This window comes from Pteropus medius, unplaced genomic scaffold (assembly GCF_902729225.1).
Source record: "Pteropus medius unplaced genomic scaffold, Ma_sr-lr_union100, whole genome shotgun sequence".
NCBI lineage: Eukaryota > Metazoa > Chordata > Mammalia > Chiroptera > Pteropodidae > Pteropus > Pteropus medius.
Genome location: NW_024342473.1, coordinates 7,562,095 through 7,581,782, shown reverse-complemented (window position 1 = coordinate 7,581,782; position 19,688 = coordinate 7,562,095).

The following is a 19,688-nucleotide window of genomic DNA, read 5'->3' as shown; positions in this document are numbered from 1 at the left end:
TGAAATGTTCTGCTCCTGACAAAAATATGATATGTTCATACACATACTCACACAAACAAGGTAGCTAATTGTGTGCTTAGCACAATGCAGGTAGGGCACTGACACAGACATGTAAATGTATAACATGTAACAAGCTCTTAAGGAACATCTATCTAAGCAGTAGCTTTTATTTAAAACATCAGAAAGGATACTCACATGCAAAAAGAGTGAAATTAGACTCCTACCTTAAACAAAAATTAACTCAAAATGGGTCATAGACCTAAATGTAAGAGCTAAACTATAAAATTTCTCACATAGGAGTAAACCTTTGTAATCTTGGATTAGGCAATGGGCTTCTTAGATAAGACATCAAAGCAAAAGCAACAAAAAAACTAAATTGGATTTTATCAAAATTAAAAATGCCTATGTTTCAAAGGACAACATCAAAAATGTGAAAAAACACCCACAGAATGGGAAAAAAATAATTGAAAATCACATATCTTTTAAGGAACTTATGTGTAGAATATATAGAGTTATTACAACTCAACAGTAAGAAGACACATAATCTAATTAAAAATGGGCAAATGATCTGAATAGACAGTTCCCCAAAGAAGACATGCAAATGGCCAATAAGTCCATAATAAAATGTTCAACATCATTAGGCATCAGGGAAAAGCAAATCAAAACCATAATGAGGTAACACTTCACACCCACTAGAATGATATAATAAAAAAGATGACAAAGCAAATTTTGGCTAGGATGTGGAGAAATTGCAACATTCATACATTGCTGGTGGGAATGCAAAGTGGTCAGATATTTTGGAAAGCAATTTAGTCGTTCCCCAGAACATGAAACATAGTTACCATATAACCCAGCAATTCTACTCCTAGGTACATATTCAAGAGAATTGAAAACATATGTCCATGCAAATTCTTGTATATGAATATTAATAACAGCCAAAAGATGGAAACAACCCAAATGTCTTTCATCACTTGAAAGACATTTGGGTTGTTTCCATCTTTCAGTTGTTATTAATATTCATATACAAGTGTTTCAAAAAAACAATTAAAAAATTAGAAGGGAGAAAAACTTTCTTAATCTAAAGACTAAATTGTGAAGTATGGATCCATTTTGAGGACTATGATAATCTAGCCTCTGAAAGGAGGTCTTCTATGAAGTCATGGAACATTTTATGAAAAAGATAAAGTACATCTGAAGGAGTGGACAGAGTTAGGCTTATGGATAAGAGTTGAGTGGGAAAGCATCAAGCTGAAGTGAGCATGGCCTACTTATCAGTCAGGGAGAAGGAAGAAATGTCAAGGAGAGGCTCTAGGGAAGAGTGAGCATAGAGTGAGGTGAGACTAGAGAGGACGGAGGTTTAGACTCTGAGATAGAAAACAGGAGCAATTAAAAAGTTGGTGCATGGTAGTAATATCATGAAAGCAATATTCAAATGAGATTAATCCAATAAAAAATGCATGATGGATTGGAAGGGCTATGGACTAGAATCTAGAAGGTTGTTTTGGACACTGTTCCTACTTAAGTGTAAGAAAAAGCCTTTGGCTTGTAAGGTAAGCAATAAAAGGGTGGGAGATAGAGGGAATTTCAAAAGAATTATTACCAGAAGCTTTTGAGCATTTTTGAGGTTGTAAGTGCTGTGCAGAGCACTTTAAATGTTCCTCACAACACCCCTGAGTTGTTATTATTATCTTTATTTAGTGCGAGTTAACTGATGGCCAAATTGGTCACCTGGTTATACAACTTGTCCTAAATCACACAACTGGTATGCAGAAGAACTAGTATTAAAACCTAGGTCTGAAAAAAGAAGGTCATAAATGCTTCAAAGTTTTAACATTTGGGTGACCAAGAAGAGCAGTGGCATTACTGAACTGGGAAATGGAAATTGAGAGGAGCTGATTTCAGGGAGCAAGGGAAAGATGAGGTGTTTTAAAAAAGAAATATTGAACTTGGGGTGAAAGCCATATGTCCCAGTGGAAACATTTAGAGGGCAGTTAGATAAAAAACCTGGCAATCTTGTGAGAGGATTGGATCACACAGAGAAATCATTAGCATAGAGGCAAACCTTAATGGATGATTCAACCTCCCAAATGAGACTGACCCTTGGGTAACTGCTCCCCAAAGTCAAAAGTAGGAAGAAGAGTCATCATCTCAGGCAACAAAGAAGAAAGAATAAGAGGTGGGAAAAAAATCAGGTTAGTCCAGAGTCAAGCAAGCCAAGGAAGAAAGGGAGGAAGAAAAAAAGGAAAGAAGGGAGGGAGAAAGGGAGAGGGGAAGGAAGGAATCATTTCAAGAAGGAAAGGGTGGTCAGCAGTATCAAATGATGCAGAGAAGTCCAGGAGAATAAATAATGACTGAAGCACACAAAGACTGATGAAAATCATTATTCACCTTACAGAGGGCAATTTTATAGCTGAAGACAGGTTTCAGAGAGTTGAAGAAGAAAGAGAGAAGTTTTTCAGGGAAAGGAAAGCAAGAAATTGCATGGTAATTGAAGGTGTCGCAGGAGCAAAGATGCTTTTTCAAAACAAAGGAGACCTGAGCATGCATAAAGACTATGGAAACTGTAAGGCGGAAGAAAATAGGAGCAGTTCTTGCCAAGACAGAAGAAATACACACCAGTTTGCAAAGGATAGGATTGGATTATTGGAAGTCTCTAACCATTTTATGAAAACAGAAAGGCACAGCAAGATATAGCAAATGGGTATATAACATATTTAAGTAAATACTGTTAATATTGGCCAGTGAGAGGGTGGGGTTTATGCTGCTCAGAAGGATAGCCTCCCAGGAGGTCAGATTGGGGCCGGGATGTGAAAAAGGAAGGATGTGATTAAGAGATTATTTCAGTACATCTAGGGCAGGAATTCAAAGTCCCACAAAGGGAAATCAGTGATGACAGCACAGATGCCAACTTGCCTGGCCCAGAGATGCTACTGGGAGTCAGCTGATCTGGAGACAGTACAGCCACCCCTTATAAATCACCGGAAGGCCGCAGGCCAAGAGGCCAATCCACACAGCTGCCTTCATACAGTCTCTATAACGCAGCAGTACCTCCACTGGAAGTGTTTCCCTGTTAATGAACACAATAGCCACCTCCCTGATTTTCAGTGTAATTTATTATCTAGCTGGTTCCTTCCAGTTTTTGGTAGCAGGTAAATTGCTGACTCCCAATCCCCATTCTGAGAAATGATCCCTACTCTTTGTGCTTTGTGTCTCAATGTCTTCTTTAAATGCATAAACCCTCTATTCTTCCCAAACCAGGAATTGCAGTTCCACTAAAAGAGCCAAACCAGAAAGTCACTTACAATTCCAATTGCCATAGGGCCAACTCAGTTCAACTTGCAAGGACAAAAGTGCTTTTCATCTACTCACTCCTAAGAAGGTGCTCAGGTGACAGAGAATTGACCACAGCTGAATATCACCATCTGGTGCCTGGGAGGTGTCACTGCAAATCTTTTTCTCTCTGGAACTAAATTCAGTAAATAATTCACTAAGAACTTCGTAAGGAAATGGAAAAAGTGTACTTGCACCAATTTAAAGATAAATTCTTCATTTTGGGATCCTATTCATGCACCATTTTAAAGATAAATTCTTCATTTTGGCACTATCTTTCAGTTTCTCTTACTGCACAGACTTTAGGACTTCACTCTTGGTGGTATTCATTCAGTTCCTACATCAACAATTTTTTCTGCTTCATCCAATTCTCTCCTTGCTTCCAGATCACCTTCATCACCATATAAAGAGACGCTCATTTGAAGTCTCTCATTTAAAGAAAGTAAAAGGTCTCCCTTGATTACATATATCCCTCCATTACCCATTTACTGCTATGGTCCCCTCGAACACAAAACCACTCAAATGAAATACTTGTATGCAACGTCTCTACTTCCTCAAATCTAAATTACTTTTTAACTCAACCCCAAGTTGGTCTCTGTTTCTACCACTCCACCAAAGCTGTTCTTACATCACTAATGACATCTGTGCTACAAAACATATGGTGCCTTTTCCAGCCTCTCCTTACTCAAGCTTTCAGTAGCATTAGATGCTGTCTGCACTCTTCCTAAATGCTTGCTCCCCTTGGAGTATAGAAATTGCTATCTGCTTGTTTTTCTTCCACCTCTTTGTCTTCTTTTTCAGTCTCCCTGGCTGGCTCCTTCTCCTCTAGCCGATTTCTAAATGCAACATGGTAGGTATGGGACCCTGTCTGAGGCCTCTTTTCCTCTCCTTATGCATTCTCTCTCTAGCAGATCTTCTCCTACCTCAAGACTTAAAATACTGTGTGCTGATGATTCCGAAATGTCTAGCCCAGATTCATGTGTAATAAGCATTTTGAACTAATAGGGAAGGTGATGTGAGACCGACCTTCCCTCAATCACTGTTCCTTTTCCACCTCAGTAAATGACACCACCATTCATTCATTTGCTGAACCTAAAATCTAGGTCTCAGCCTTGATTTCCCAACATATCTTTACCACCCCTTCTCCAATGACTAATTTAACAGTGTCTGCCTCTAAAATAGATCCAGGTTGATTCACTTCTCTACGCCTCCAACTGTCACCATCCTGGTCCGAGCCACTGTCTTCTCATGTGGATTATTTATTCAATAACCTCCTAAGTAGTCTCTGTTCTTTCCCTCTGCAGTCCATTTCCTATACAGTAGCTAGAGTGATCCTTTAATTATGCAAATCACAACATTTACTCTTCTCTTAGAAACATCAACAGCTCTCCATTATGCTTAGAATAAAATCCAAACTCTTTACCATGGCTCAAAACGGCCTCACAGGATCTGGTCCACCCTATCCCCATGTCCTCCTACTTACTGTCTTCAGTCATTCAGACCTCCTCACTTTTCTGTCTCAGCACTTGGCCATTAGCCTGCTCCCCACCTTTTCCCTGGCTCTTCCCATGACTATCTTTCTCAGCTCCAGCGTCATCTCCTCAGAAAAGCTTTTCCGGCCACGCAGTTTTATAATAGCTTTCCCCTCTAGCCCCCAGTTACTTTCTATTTTCTCATCTGCTTTTTTTTCTTTCATAAACCTTAACCAAAACTTTGAAATCATCTTTATTTCTTTGCTTATTTTTCTCTATCACACCTAGCCTTCCCCTCTGCCATTAGAATGTAAGCTCCTTGAAAAGAGGGAACTTCCAATTGCATCTTGGTGCACAGTCCATGGACACCATTCATGTTGTAGTTCGTGTGAATGGAGGTCCCTGTAGCAACCTGCTCTCATCTGCCTTGTTCATAGCCATAATCCCTAGCACCTAGCACAGTGCCTGGCGCACGGCAAGCGCTTAATAAATAGTTGTGGAATAAATGGGAGAATGAAACGTAGCTCTCCAGACCATGCCCCCAAGGCCCTGACTGACCTGATTCTGCACACTTTGCCAGTCTCATCTTGTTCAATTCTCTCTCTCTGTTTTGGCACTACCTTTCAGTTTCTCTTACTGCACAGACTCCCTCCAGCCTCAGGGTCTTTGTAGGTGGTTTCCTCTACCTAGACAGTTCTCCTCTAACTCTTTGTCTACGTAATGACCATTATCTTTTAAATATTAGCATGTGGCAGATACTGTTGATGCCCTGCCCCATATCTAGTCTAGAGCTGTGGTTCTCCAAGTGTTATCCCTGAACCGGCAGCATCAACATCACCTGGAAATTCGTCAGAAGAACATTCTTCATCTCCATTCCAGATCTACTGAATTAGAAACTCTGGGGTGGGGATCCTGCAATCTGTGTTTTATCAAGTTCTCTAGGTGATTCTGGTAATTTGAGAACCACTGACTTATTGTGTCCAAGCTTTCTATGTACCTCTGGCTGAAGGAGAAGTTGCAAGAGCTGAGACTTTAACACCCCTGGAGTGACCCTGAACAAATGAGGGATGGGAGTTGGTGCATAAATATCCCAACCTCATATCCCTTAGTGAGACATTCTAGGGGTGTTCCACAAAGTCTCTCAGAGAGTCCCCAGCAGGACCAAGCCCCACTTACAACAGTGGTCACTTGCTTATTAATGGTTTTCCTTCCTTTCCGTCTCACTGCCCTACTATTCACACAGCTGCCTGGAATCAATTCTGAAGTAAGTCACCTGTGCCCAAATTCTTGTCTTAGCGTTTCGTCTTCAGGTCAGACCGAGATACACAATGCAAGTACCCTATGTAAAGGAAGCTTTTTCCCTCACCCTCCAACTAGATCACTTTACTCTGTTACATGCTCTTTTTTCACCCTCTTCTTTTGCATCACAGCACTTTTCACAGTTTATAATTAGATATGTGTGTAATTCTTTGGTTAATATATGCCATCCCCACCTTGAAGGAACTGCATCTATTCTGCCTTCGTTTTATCTTCAACACTTACCTGTGCCTGGTACAAAAATAGACATCAATACATGTTCATTGAATGAATGAAAACGAATAGATGGTACCCTTTCATTCATAACTCGAAGGACTATCTGAGAAATTCTCAGGTTTTTGTCTTTTACATTTCAACATATTTTTCTCTTGTATTCCTCCTACTCTTCTCTTTCCTTTTGTAAAATTCAGTCTTTTCATTGCTTCTTCAGGACAATGGAATACTCCATGTAATAGTCCTACTCTTTCTTAATTTTTGTCTGAGTTTATCTTTTAAAGTATTTCCTTTTCAACCAAAACATTTGTCTTTCTATTCTAATTATAGACAAGATGCCTTTTGTAATAGGACTTTTTATTTTCAAACCACAAAATTCCTTGACATCCATCCTCAAAGCCTATAAAGGCTTTTCTTTGCAGATTTCCATTAGCCTTCTTACTTCTAAAGGAGGCAAACGTATGAATACATATTAAATAATTTGCATCTGAGATTTAATAAGCCTTCATCAAATATTTTTTGAGATAATGGGGAAGAGGATATTTCTCCCATCTCCCAACAACTGTAAATTTTTGCCCATCTCTGTCGCCAGCATGGCCCAAGAGAGGTGTTGTTAATTTTGTTGTTCAGAGCTATTAGTTGGGACAGTTTTGTTAATAGCAAGGTACTATATGTTAAAACTTGCACTTATATACAGCATTTTTTTTTTTGGCAGTAGGTTTACCACAATTGGGACAGGCTCAACACCTTTCTCTCCTTCATTCCATGTGGCTTCCACAAACTTGGGCCCCTTTTGTTTGGTGGGGAAAAAATGAGACATCACCTCGACCTTAAGCAGAAGACACATTCTCCAGTCCAGCCAGAGACCTCCTCCCTCTTTGTGAAAGTATGAAGTGCTTACTCAGCTCTGACTGAAGTAGAACTTTGCTTTGCATTTGGCTCCTTCTTTTCATGAGGTTGGGCCAACTGCGGATAAAGGAGGTTTGGCGGTGCAGGATCTGGGCATTCCTGGGTCTCTAGATTAATATGATCAAAATAGAACCCAAACTGTACCTTTAACCTCTAATAAAACACTTGTTTCTTCAGGAACTCTGAATAGCAATTTCAGAGCTTATTCCTGAAACTGAGCATATGGGTTTTGCTTTTTGGCAGAATCTTTAAAATAAATAATAGAAAAGCCTGAGCAAGTCTTCCAGTCTGTCTCCCCAAAACCAGAACAGAATCATTTCCTACATTAGGCCTATCTAATGTTTTATCTAATTTAATTTTTAATATTTTGGATGATGACTTTCACAATTTCCCTGAGGAGACCATTTCATAATTTAATATTTATTTCCCGGATAGGGAGTGTTTCCAGTAATCAACCCAAATTTTAAATTTCATCTTGTTCTCCTGGAGATTAAGTATATCCTCTCTGTGGAAAGTTAAAAATTTCAAATATGGTATTAGTATACCAACAATTTCTCAGTAAGTAACCTATGTCTTTAGTCTCTTCAAAGACATGAATACCCGTAACCATTCGTTTTTATTGTTTTTCTGAACACCTGTCGTTTTTCTATACTTTTATTATCTATATGAAATTATTTTCTACTTGTAGTTTTGTTTTTTTAAGTTGACTTTTTCATACCAACTTTTCATGGTAAAATATACATAATATAAAATTCACCATTTTAACCATTTTTAAGTCTATAGTTTTGTAACATTAAATACATCCATGTTGTTGTGCAACCATCACCACTATCCATCTCCAGAACATTTTTATTCTCCCAAACTGAAACTCTGTAGCTGTCAAACACTAATTTACCATTCCCTCCAATCCTAGTCCCTGGAACCCACCATGTTACTTTCTGTCTCTATGAATTTGACTATTTTAGGCACTTTAAATAAGTTCATTCTTGTTTTTTAAGGAACTAACAACTCTGAACCCTAGCATGCTGTGATTTGACTTGATGACAAAAATAAAAATAACCTTATTACAGCTGTATTAATTCAAGGGTGATATTTAAAATATTTAATGACTGGCATGGCAGAAGCCCTGGGCGATCAGAACAAAGCTCAGCCCAGTCAGAGGGAATGATTGATGTAAAGAAGAGGAGAACTTGACCAGTGCTTACAGTTCACATCAATCAGGCTTCCTCCTATGGAACAGAAAGATGAGGTTGGGGGAATAATAGAGTTCTCTGGGGATTAAATACATCAGTACATTACAAATATTAATAAAGGTTAACTTATGTTTATATAATATTATATAATTATAAAATATATTATAATAAATCTATTATATAATAAATATATTAAATTACATTAAAATAAAAATACATTATATTAATAAATAAAACATTAATATATAATATTAATATACTTAATATGTTAAATAAACTAATATAAACAAAGCACTTAAAAGAGACCTAAGCATGTAGTATTGATAAATGTTAGATCTTCTTTTTCACTTTGTATCCCCAATACTTAGCTCTGTGCCTGACACTTAGGAGATGTCCAGTTCATTCACTCATTTATTCAGCCAAATATTCAACCACTTATTGACTCGTTAGGCGTATATTGCTTCTTATCTATTCCTCTGGTTTCTATGAGGAAGGATTTTCCCCAAACGCTTGGCTTCCCTGCACCTCTTATTCTGTCCCATGGAGGTAGAGAGGGTTACCTGGCTGGTGAGTCTGGGAAAGGCTCTTGAGGGTGGGGGTGGGGGTGCGGCCCAGCTCCTTTCTCCTCTTCTTTCTTGAACACATATTCTGTTCTTCCTTTAGGAGGTGAGTTCTGTGAGGGGCTTGCCCCATGGGCATGGGTGTGAAGTTTTCCAATGCAGCGGAGACTAGGCAAATGAGACTGTCCCATTTGGGGTTCCGTACTGGAGATATCAATGTTGCTGCACACCTAAGCTTATTTTTCAACAACTCTATTGATCATAAAACTGATATTTTGATTTCCATCTGATTGTTTCCTCCACATCTTATCTCGCGACTGGCTCTAAACTTGGGCAGGGAAAATAGAAGTCTTACTTAAGAGCCTCCCCTTCAAACCCTCAAATTATTTAACGAATATTTTTTGTGGTGCTGGAGAAGAGACAGTCAAGATCTGAAGCATGAATCAGAGTGAACTCCAAGCAGAATGGTAAAGATTTCCAGGCTGGAGGAGAAGGGCCCTATGATGGGGGCAGGGGGTAGGGACAGGGTATGTGATATGAGAGCTTGAAAGAAGGCTGGGGGCTGAATGGAGAGAATGAGGGGAAATATAGACCTAATGAGGGCTGATATAGGTAGGCAGGGACCACATTTATACTAAGAGCAGCAGAGATGGCATTGGAGACCTTTGCATTTTGAATTATCCCTTTGGCTGTTCTGTGGAAAAAGGATAGTAGGAGACCAAACTGGATGTGGATAGACCAACTGGAGTCAAATCCAGAGGATCTATGATCTATGTGTGAATGGGAGTAGAAAAGAAGAGGACAGATTTGAGTAATATTTAGAAGGCAAACATCGAAACTTGGTGATGGATTGGATGTGGGCAATAAAAGAGATGGAAATGTCAAACTCTTGGGTTTTCAGCTTGCATAACTGAGTGAATGGGAAGCACCATTCACTGATATCAGAATCAAAGAAAGATCAGGTTTTGAAAGAGAGAACATGAGCTCAATTTTGACGTGTTGAGTTTGTGGTGCCTTTGGAACATCCGAGTGAAGATGTTAAGAAGGCGTTGTATATGTGGATCATAGGGTACAGATGAGAGAGCTGGGCTGAAACTATGTACTTGTGAGTCACTGTACTATATACATATATAGTAATTAAATTCATATACATGTTAAATTGACTCTTCCTCCCTTCCTCCCTTCCTCTTTCCCCTTGCATAGTAGTTAAAGTAATATATATAAAGTAATTAAATTAAAATTATGTGTAGTAATTAAATACTAGGGCATGGTGAGATTGCCTAAGGAAGAAAGTGTACATAGATGGAGAAGAGAAGGTGGCCCAAGACTGAGCAGGCGGTCTCTTTAACAAGTAGAGGTCAGATGGAGGAGGAATCCATAAAATATACCTAGAGGAAGCAGCCAGAGAGGTGGAAAGATAAAAGAGATGGAAATGTCAGGAGAGTGTGGAAGCCAAAGAAAAGTGTTCAAAGAGAACGTGTGTTGCACTGAATTGAAGATCTAACAAATGACTGTGCATCATTCACCCTAATTTTTACCCCTTTTTATCTAGGTTCTCGGAGGTTGTATTAATTTTTGCTCACTGCATATGTTGGAAAATACCTTGCCTCACATTTTGTGTGCTCAAAGCTCATTAACTGCTAACTCTCTTAAAATATCCTGGTGTTTATTTGGCATCACTTCCTCCACTTAGGGGAAGAGATGAACTCCGGAGGCTTGTGGGCAAGGCTTCGCAGGGACAAATAATAGGCGGAGAACAAGCAAGCTCCAAAGCTCTGGAAACAAATGGGCTACACCAAATGAATAGGTGGGAATGGGGAGAGCAAATGGTTACCAATATTTTGTTTTGCATTTAAGAGTTTGAATTTTATGAGGTGATGCTGCCCTTAAATGCTATGATAATTATAGTCATTGAGTGCCTGCCCATTGCACATATCTAAATACCAACAGTTCATGACTAGAACAGCAGGGTGTCATCATTTGGGGGAAGATATGTAACAAGAGATAGTGTTATGGTGTGACAGAGGCCTGGAGAAGAGGGCAGGTAGAATGACATTGACTTATCTCTTCTCAATACGTGTGGATGACACTTGCTAGGAATATGAATAAGAGTTGGGCTTAATCCCTTTTTCTTCTTTTGCTCATTTTTGGCCCAAGGCTTTTTGCTTTTGGGGCATGATAAAAGTGCCAGCCATCAACATTCTCTTCCATATATATTTGTAGTCATTAAAATAACAATTATAAAATTGTTATAATTAGTCATAATTAGTATAATTAGTGTAATTAGTCATAATCTTCCTGAGAGCTGGAACTTTGTTTTCTTCCCTGTTATAACCACAATGCCTGGTGCAGAGTAGGAGCTTAACGAATGAATGAATGAATGAGAGATCACCTTCACTAGTTATTATTATACAAACAGGGAAATACCTTATCATCTGAAACAGGGCCACTGAAATTGGGCCCCCTGCCAGGGACACAAATGTGAAAGGCTTGTTAAAGCTAGCTGGATCTTCTCCCTTCTGCTATCTGTTTGCCCAATCTGTGCAAATGGCAGAGCTTGATTAACTTCTCCATTAATGTCACATCAGCTATTGAGAAGGCAGGACATCAAACCACAGAAAGGGAAGAACCAGCATAAGCTTTGTACTCGGTAGATGCTCAGTAAATATTTTTGCCTCACTGATGACTATTTACCACTATTGATGTATTAAAATCTACAGGGCCTGATGTTTTGCCTTCTGGGACATATCAGGAATTAGTTAAGGTCGCTGTGGTGCTGCTTTGCTCAAGGCAGCTCTTGAGGACTAAGACATTCCTAAAAACTGGAAAGAGACCAACTTAATGTCTTTTTGAATGAAGGATGAAAGGGATGACCTTGAAAAATATTAAGCTTGCGGCAATATCCTGAAAAGTAGTGCAATAAATCAGCAAAATATCAATTTACAAATGCTGAGAGAACAAAGCATAAGGCACAGTTTTCTAATAAATGATCCTTGTCTGACTCATCTAATTTCCTTCTAGGCAGAGGGTTAAGTCTGGCTGAAGGGAAGGGAACAATAAATGAGCAATTTTAACCTACCAAAAAGTTTCATTGTCTTATGTATCAATTTTAAATGAGAAAAAAATACTCTAGGCAGATATGTTGATAGGAGAATAAAACTCTAAGAGGAAGTATTGTCAACAGTATAACAAATGTGTTTCAAAGGCATTTCAAAGGATTATGTAGATACTGTCTCTACATTCATTTACGCAAGACATATTTATTGGACAATTACTATTTTCCAGGCACTATTATAGGACTAGGGATCCAACACTGAACAGAAGAGACTACAATTCTTGTCCCGTGCAGCTTATATTCTAGCGGGAGAAGAGAATACATACATATGGTATGTTAGGTAACATTAAGAGTTAAGAAAAGAAAAAACAGGGAAGGGGGATAGAAGGTGTGGGCGAGGAGTTACAATTTTAGAGAGAATGGCTATTGGAAGGCCTTATGAGAAGCGATTCCTGATTAAAGAAGGAGCAAATAGATTTCGACGAATGGTTGTTCGTACACAAGACTTGGAGCCATAAGGGAAAGAATCAGAACCTCAGGCACAGGCACAGTGGCACTGAGAGCCTTGTGGCAGCATGTCCACTGTCCAGTGTGTGCAGTGCCAGCAGCAGTGCCTTGCTCAGAATGTCCTTGTGGTACTACCATGGATATGTCTTCCCACCCAGCTTTCCTTAGGTTTTATCTCCTGTCCTGAGTGTAGTTCTCAAACCTTCCTCTCTTTTGTAAACTACTTGATAAACTGACTTGCTTCTTGAAAAATTCTTACTGATAGCCCTGAAACTCAGGATTATAATTCAATACATCCTTTATCAGCAAAAGTACCGATTAGTAAAAAGAAGACAGCTATACTGAGAGAAAACAAACTCATATTAGATTACAAATGCCCAGAACTGGAATTTATAGTGAATTACTAGCTAACATAAAACACGTCTGTCTGTACAGTGTGGTCACTCATGTTCCCAAAGACAGCTGCAATGATATCACCTATCTCACATGCTCTTCTGCATTGTGACCTTGTCACTATCCCTCTCCCCCCAACAAGAGGTAGAGATATTTCCTCTCCACTTGAATCTGCACTGGCTTTGTGACCTGTTTTGAGTAATGAAAGGTGACAGAAGTGATGTGTAACTTCCAAGGCTGGGTCTAGCTGTCATGTAAGAAGTTTCATCACTTTGTTGGAGAGAGATCAGAGGAGAGAGCCTTGAAGACGCCTTGGACACTCCTGCCTTGGCCAAGCTGACAGCTAAATTCAACCCCGTGAGTGAGCCCAGCTGATGTCATATGAAGCAGAAGGACCATCTGGCTGAGCCCATCCAAAATTCCAGATGCACAGAATCATAACTAAGTAAAATGGCTGTTGTTTTAGTTGCTAAATTTTGGGCTGTTGGTTACACAGCAATGGATAACTGAAACATAGAAATATTGTCATAATACAAAATTTTAATTTAAGCACTTAATTGCACGAGGTTTCAGTCAGGAGGTTTGCAAAAGATGGTGTGTGTGTGTGTGTGTGTGTGTGTGTGTGTGTGTATTGGGGGAAAGGTAAAGGAGTTACCTGGGAAAACTGAAGGAGGAGAAAGAAGAAAAGGGAAAATAGCAGAAAGGTCTCACCTTTTCCTCAGGATTCTATTTAAACTTAAGAAGAACTGCAAAAAAGTTTATTAAACGCACTTATGTTCAACTATTGATCATAAAATGTCATTCACCAACCATTCCATCCTTCAGTGTGGAGATTGGTAGAAACATGATTTTACTGGTTTTGCTCACTGATGCGTACCCAAGTGACTGAAACTGGGCCTGCCATGTGTAAATACTCACTGAAAACCTGTGGCAGGAAATAAACAAACATGGAAATTGCAATATGCTTTTAAAATTTGCCTAATAAATATCAGAAATGTATAGAGTAGTTCATCCAATTTAAGGTTTCCAAAGTGATGATTGATAAGATGGAAGAGGTGGAGTGAGTTAATTGGAGGGATTTCCAGAAATCTATAAAATGGGTATAATGTCATTACCAGAACTCAAAAGTGGTTAGGAAGGCTAAAGCAGAAAATAAAGCCAAGGTTTGTGAAAACTATTTATAAATCTTTATTCTTCAGCAATAGTTAGTTCCCTCTAATTTAGACCTTCAATTTTACCTCCATCTTTTTTTGTTGTTTATTTTCTTAAATCAGAATAAGATTTTTCAATTAGAAAGTATAAAATATACGTCTAAAGAAATAAAGAAGACAGAGCGCCTCACTGCTTTAAATGACTTTAGGTCTCTAGGCCCTGCAAACAAGGTCCGGCAGAGTGTAGCATGGCCTCACTGAGTATCCTCAGTTGGTTCTGTCTCAGAGGGCCTGGAGGTTCAGCTTTCTTGAAGGGAGATACATCTGGTCTTACAGGTTTACTCTTGTGCCCAGATATTGTTTAGGCTAACCAGCTCTATAAAACCCCTACTGCCATCCCCCGCCCCCTAAGGAAATGAGTCCATACAGGCCTTTAGGAAATTCTACTAGTATTTGATTGGTTCTTTCTAACCCATCACTGCCTTCCAGCATATGTAGCACTTGCCATGCCCGAGAGCTCTCCTCACTAGAGCTCTCCTCACTGCCAACCAGCTACAGAGACGGCGGCAGCTGGATGCAATTCTCCTTTAGCCAAATGAAACAGCACTAGGTATGTGCAAGATAAACATACAGAACCCCACACCTGTCTGCTCTGTACTGGGGAGCAGACAGGGAACCTCAACTGACCTCTCAGACTCTGGACTGAGCAGGATCTTGACAATGATACATTATGCCCCCCTCAAAAGGCCCGTGGTGCTCTGGATGTGCATACACATGCTGAACACTTTCCCTTTTTGTAAACCTCTGCTAAATACAATGTATTAGCATCCCAAGTAATACTAAAAGTATTACTGAGCATCAAAAGTACCAAAATGATTGAGCTTTTTCCCAAAGGGAACTCAGGAATGCTGCTTTGTCCAAATGACCTTGGCAGGAACTGCAAAGTTTACACATACGCTGCCTGCTCCATTGAAATGAACTCATATTCTGCTATATCGTCCAACATTCTTATGGATAAATGCCCAGAAATGAACTCATAAAGTTAAGTAACTTTTTTAGATCATTGATCAATGGTCTAACCTTAATTCATCCTTTAGTAAATGTCATGTGTTGATTGGCCCTCAGATTAAAAGTTTTTTGAAATAAAGTATAAAGTCAAAATATTAAAAGAATTATACATTGAATCATGTAGCATCATACCAAGATTAGATGTGCATCACTAAGCATTACTTGCAAAAAAGATGAGAAGCAACTCAAATGTCTACCAACAAAGGTTTGGTTAAAGAAATGATGATATATCTACACACTGGAATACTAGGCAGCTGTAGAACAGAATGAGGAAGCAAGTTATAAATAGGTAAGGAAAAGTTTCCAAAACACGTTGAATGAAAAAAGTAAAGTTCAGAAAAGTATGTCATGCTTTAGTAAAGAAGGGAGAAATATAATAACGTATATTTGCAATTTGCTTGTAGATACATTAAACAATTCTGGAACTAAGTATATGTTAAGAAGAGTGGTTACGTATGAAGTGTAGATGGATTGGGGTGCGGGGAGAAATTTCACTATATAAATTTTTACACATTTTGGGTTGAACTCAAGAGAATGTATTACCTATTTAAAAAAAAACTAAATTAAAAAAAGATTAAATGTGTATAATAGTTCAACTTCAATAATTCAGGTCCTACCCTTTGGGAATTTGTGGTGAGTAGAACATGATAAAGGCAGTGGTGATGTGTTACCTTTTCATTCCACAGGGATGAAATGTAGTCTCCAGCTCTTATAGCTTTACCCAGGGGGAGAGTGTGTGGTGTGCAAAATCAGAGACATGATTCTCCTGGCTTGGAAGAGGTGAGGGTATGCGTGTGGGTAGCGGGGAATGGCAGTGATAAGGCTGGAGAGGAGACAGAGATCAGATTATGAAGGGCCTTGAATGCCAGGCTAAGGATTAGAATTCTGCCCCAAAGGCTAAGGGGACTTACATATTAGGTTTGGGTTGTGGAGGGAGGTGAATTTGGAGATGTAAAGAAGTTCAAGGTACCACTGAACAGAGATGTAAAATTTTGTCTATGAATGATTGCTTGTGAATGATTGCTGGTAATATGTACACTATTTGTTACTACTATTTTTGACAATGAAGACAAAGTAATATTGTCTCAGTCCGAGTGCTAACAGGAAACAGATGGCATACCCAAAGTAGGATGATTCTACGAAGGTTTATTTACAGAGTGCGGGCATAGAGTCACCACAAAGATTGCTGTGATGACCTGGGTCTCCAAGCAGCCTGGTTGACAGTGCATGCCCAGACCTATTATAGACTGAACGTTTGCATCTCACCCCACCACAACTCAAATGTTGAAGTTCTGACTCCTAATGGGATGGTATTAGGAGGTGGGGACTTTTGGAAGTGATTAGGTTTAGATGAAGTCATGCAGGAGTCCTCATGATGGTATTAGTGCCCTTATGAGAAGAGAACAGAGAGAGCACGCTCTCTCTCCCCTTTCCCTGCCTCCTTTGCTTCCCCCCACCCCCGTCCCTCCCTCCCCACCTTCTCTCTCTCTACCATGTGAGGACATGTCAAAGCAGCTATCTGCAAGCCAGGAGGAGAGCTCTCACCAGAACCCAACCATGCTGGCATCCTGACCTTGGACTTTGCAGCCTCCGGAACTGTAATACATTTCTGTTATTTTAGCCACCAATTTTATGGTGTTTTGTTATGGCAGCCCAAGCTGACTAAGCTAGGCTGACTAAGATAAGGCCCACATGGATAAGGGCTGGGAACTGCTACTTGAATCCAGGAGGAGTGAGACAACCATGTAAAACAAGACAGATTGAGAGGAGCAGTGAACTTCTGTTAGGCCCTCACAGGGAGCAAACCAGCACAAGAAATATCCAGACCCTCCTTCTCCTCCCTCCCTCTGACCTCACAGGCACTCAGAGGACTCAGAGGCCCAGAATGTAGGTCAGTCATCAGGGGCTGAAAGCAGGGTACAGAAGGTTGGAGCATGAGTCTAAAGGGGCAAATGATAGTTGCCCAGCACATACATTACAATTAAATTTCCCTCAACTCATCCTTTCTTGTGTGTTTCCTCCCTCCCCCAAAAAAGCAAAAAGGAATTTTGCTAGGAAAGTATATGAGTTAGAAAAGGCTAATTTGTATTAGTAACAAATTGACCCTAAAATGTATAATGGCTCAAATACTTTAGAGCTTATTTTTTGTTCACATAACAGTACTAGGTAAACTCCATGGGTCAGTGGGGCGGCTCCTCGTGTGGTCGTTTGCACAGTCTGGCTGATGGAGGCTCTGCTGTCTTTAGCTTGTGGCTTCCAGTGTTGCCCTGGAGTTCATCCACATTCTATCCAGCTGCGAGGGGGAAAGAGCAAAAAGGATCAAGAATGGGAGGTTTTAAGGGGCACACATCACTTAAGTTCATTCTATTGGCTAAAACCCAGTCACATGGCCACTCCTATCTGTAAGGGGATGCTGGGACATATGGTCTAGCCATGTACCCAGAAATAAAGGAGAACATGGTAAGGAAGAAGCTAGCATATCTGTCACAGGATGGAAAGAATGTCCTTGAGCAAAATTGGTTTTTACTAAGTAATAGACTGAACTCTTAAAAAAAACCACAGTACTCTAAATGATTTTACAATATTTATGACTAGCTCCAAACAGTGAAAATTGCAAAGTATAGCGCAGTACATCAACTGAATCACTAAAGATCTGAATTAGCCAAGACTGTTAAATTTTAATTTCAAAGTATATAGTTCCTTTATGTTACATTCCTTACAGAGAAACCTCTTTCTGCTTCCAATTTACACCTCTATCTGATGGTCACCATTCTCCCACAACATATGTGAGTGAGCTCAATCAGGACTTTGAGTGTTGCTAAGAGAGCATCAGAAATGAACACTTTCAAGAATTATAGAAGCTGATAATGTAAGAGGAGAAGACAATTCTGCTTAGATGAACTGGTATTATAGTTATAGTATTGTAATCTAGTTTATCATGGAATCATTAACACAATGGATCATCTCTGTGACTTTTACTGTATAAGCTGTCCTCTTGAAGCTCTCTGACGTTCCCCCACATGGCAATTCACTCCTTTCATGTGGACGGCTGTGTGCTATTATTGTGCCCATCACAGTGAATCATACATACTTGTTTATAAGTCTGTCACCATCTTGAGAGCAGATTCCATGCCTTATTGCTTCATCCCTAGTCTATAACACAATACAAGGGACATGCAGGCAATACATTTAAATGAAAGAAAGAAGAAATGTATACCAGTGAATGCATTTTTATTTTGGGTCTCTGAAGAGAAGACACTTACTTATTGACCAATACAATAATCATTAACTTTAAACTAAACATTCACATATACTCCTGTCCCACCTTTCTCTCTGGGGGAAAAAATCATAACCAAAAAATAGCCTGTGTTCTGGGGTCACCATATATATATATATATATATATATATATATATATATATATATATATATATATATATATTTTAAAGAGAACTTAGCTGTAACAACCATTCTAGTGTGCTCTCACTTATATTCGACCATATTAAGGAAGGTGCCAACATAGCCTAATAATTCAAAGTTATAACAAAGACATTAAACAAGTAGAGGAAGACGAATTTGATTTGCAAACAAATTTTAGATAGTAGCAATATAACAAAGCACCAAAATCTCACAACTGTTTGACAAACTGTTGTTAGTAACATCACTGTTTTTTTTTTAACTATTCTTAAATTGAGGTGTGATTGACATACAAAAAAACTGTATACATGTTCAGTGTATACATCTTGATGAGTTTGAAGGTAAGTATATACTTATGAAAACATCACCATAATAAACAATGTCATAATCTTAACCATAGCCTCTAAAAGTTTCCTCCCTCCATCCTTTTGGTAATAAGAACATATAATGTAAGATCTATTCTCAATAAGTTTTGAAATACATATAGTACAGTATTGTTAACTATATATACTTCACTGTAGAGTAGATGTCTGGGATTTATTAATCTTGTACAACCTTGAAACCATGTACCCCTTTGGCCAATATCTCTCCCATTTCTCTCCCCCCAGCTGCAGATAACCACCATTCTACTCTCCTCTTCTATCACTGTTCCTTATATAAACAAATTAATAGTTTGATAAGTGTTTGATTTTGATTAAGAAATTCTTGGCTAAAAGATACTTTCATGTAATTCTGTGGAAACACCATTACAGTTTATAGAAGCAATAGGAATGCCATTTTTTCCTTAATTGTGTGTTTGTGTATGTTTAAGAAAAGAAAGGCACACCTCAAAAACTTCAAATAGCACAAAAGGGTGTATACTGCAAAATGTCTCCCTCCCACCTTTGTTCCTCCACCCTAGTGCTCTTCACCAGAGGCATCGAGCGAATATATATTCACGTAGAGCCTGAATTTAGAGAGAAATCTAAGTATATATAAGAAAGTTGTTTTTAAAAAACTTACATATACAGTTAGTATTATTTTAAAGAGTTTTTATTTGGCATGTAAGATCATGAAAAAATGATCTGTCATTAATTTTTATGCAAGTCGTGGAGATGATCCTTTT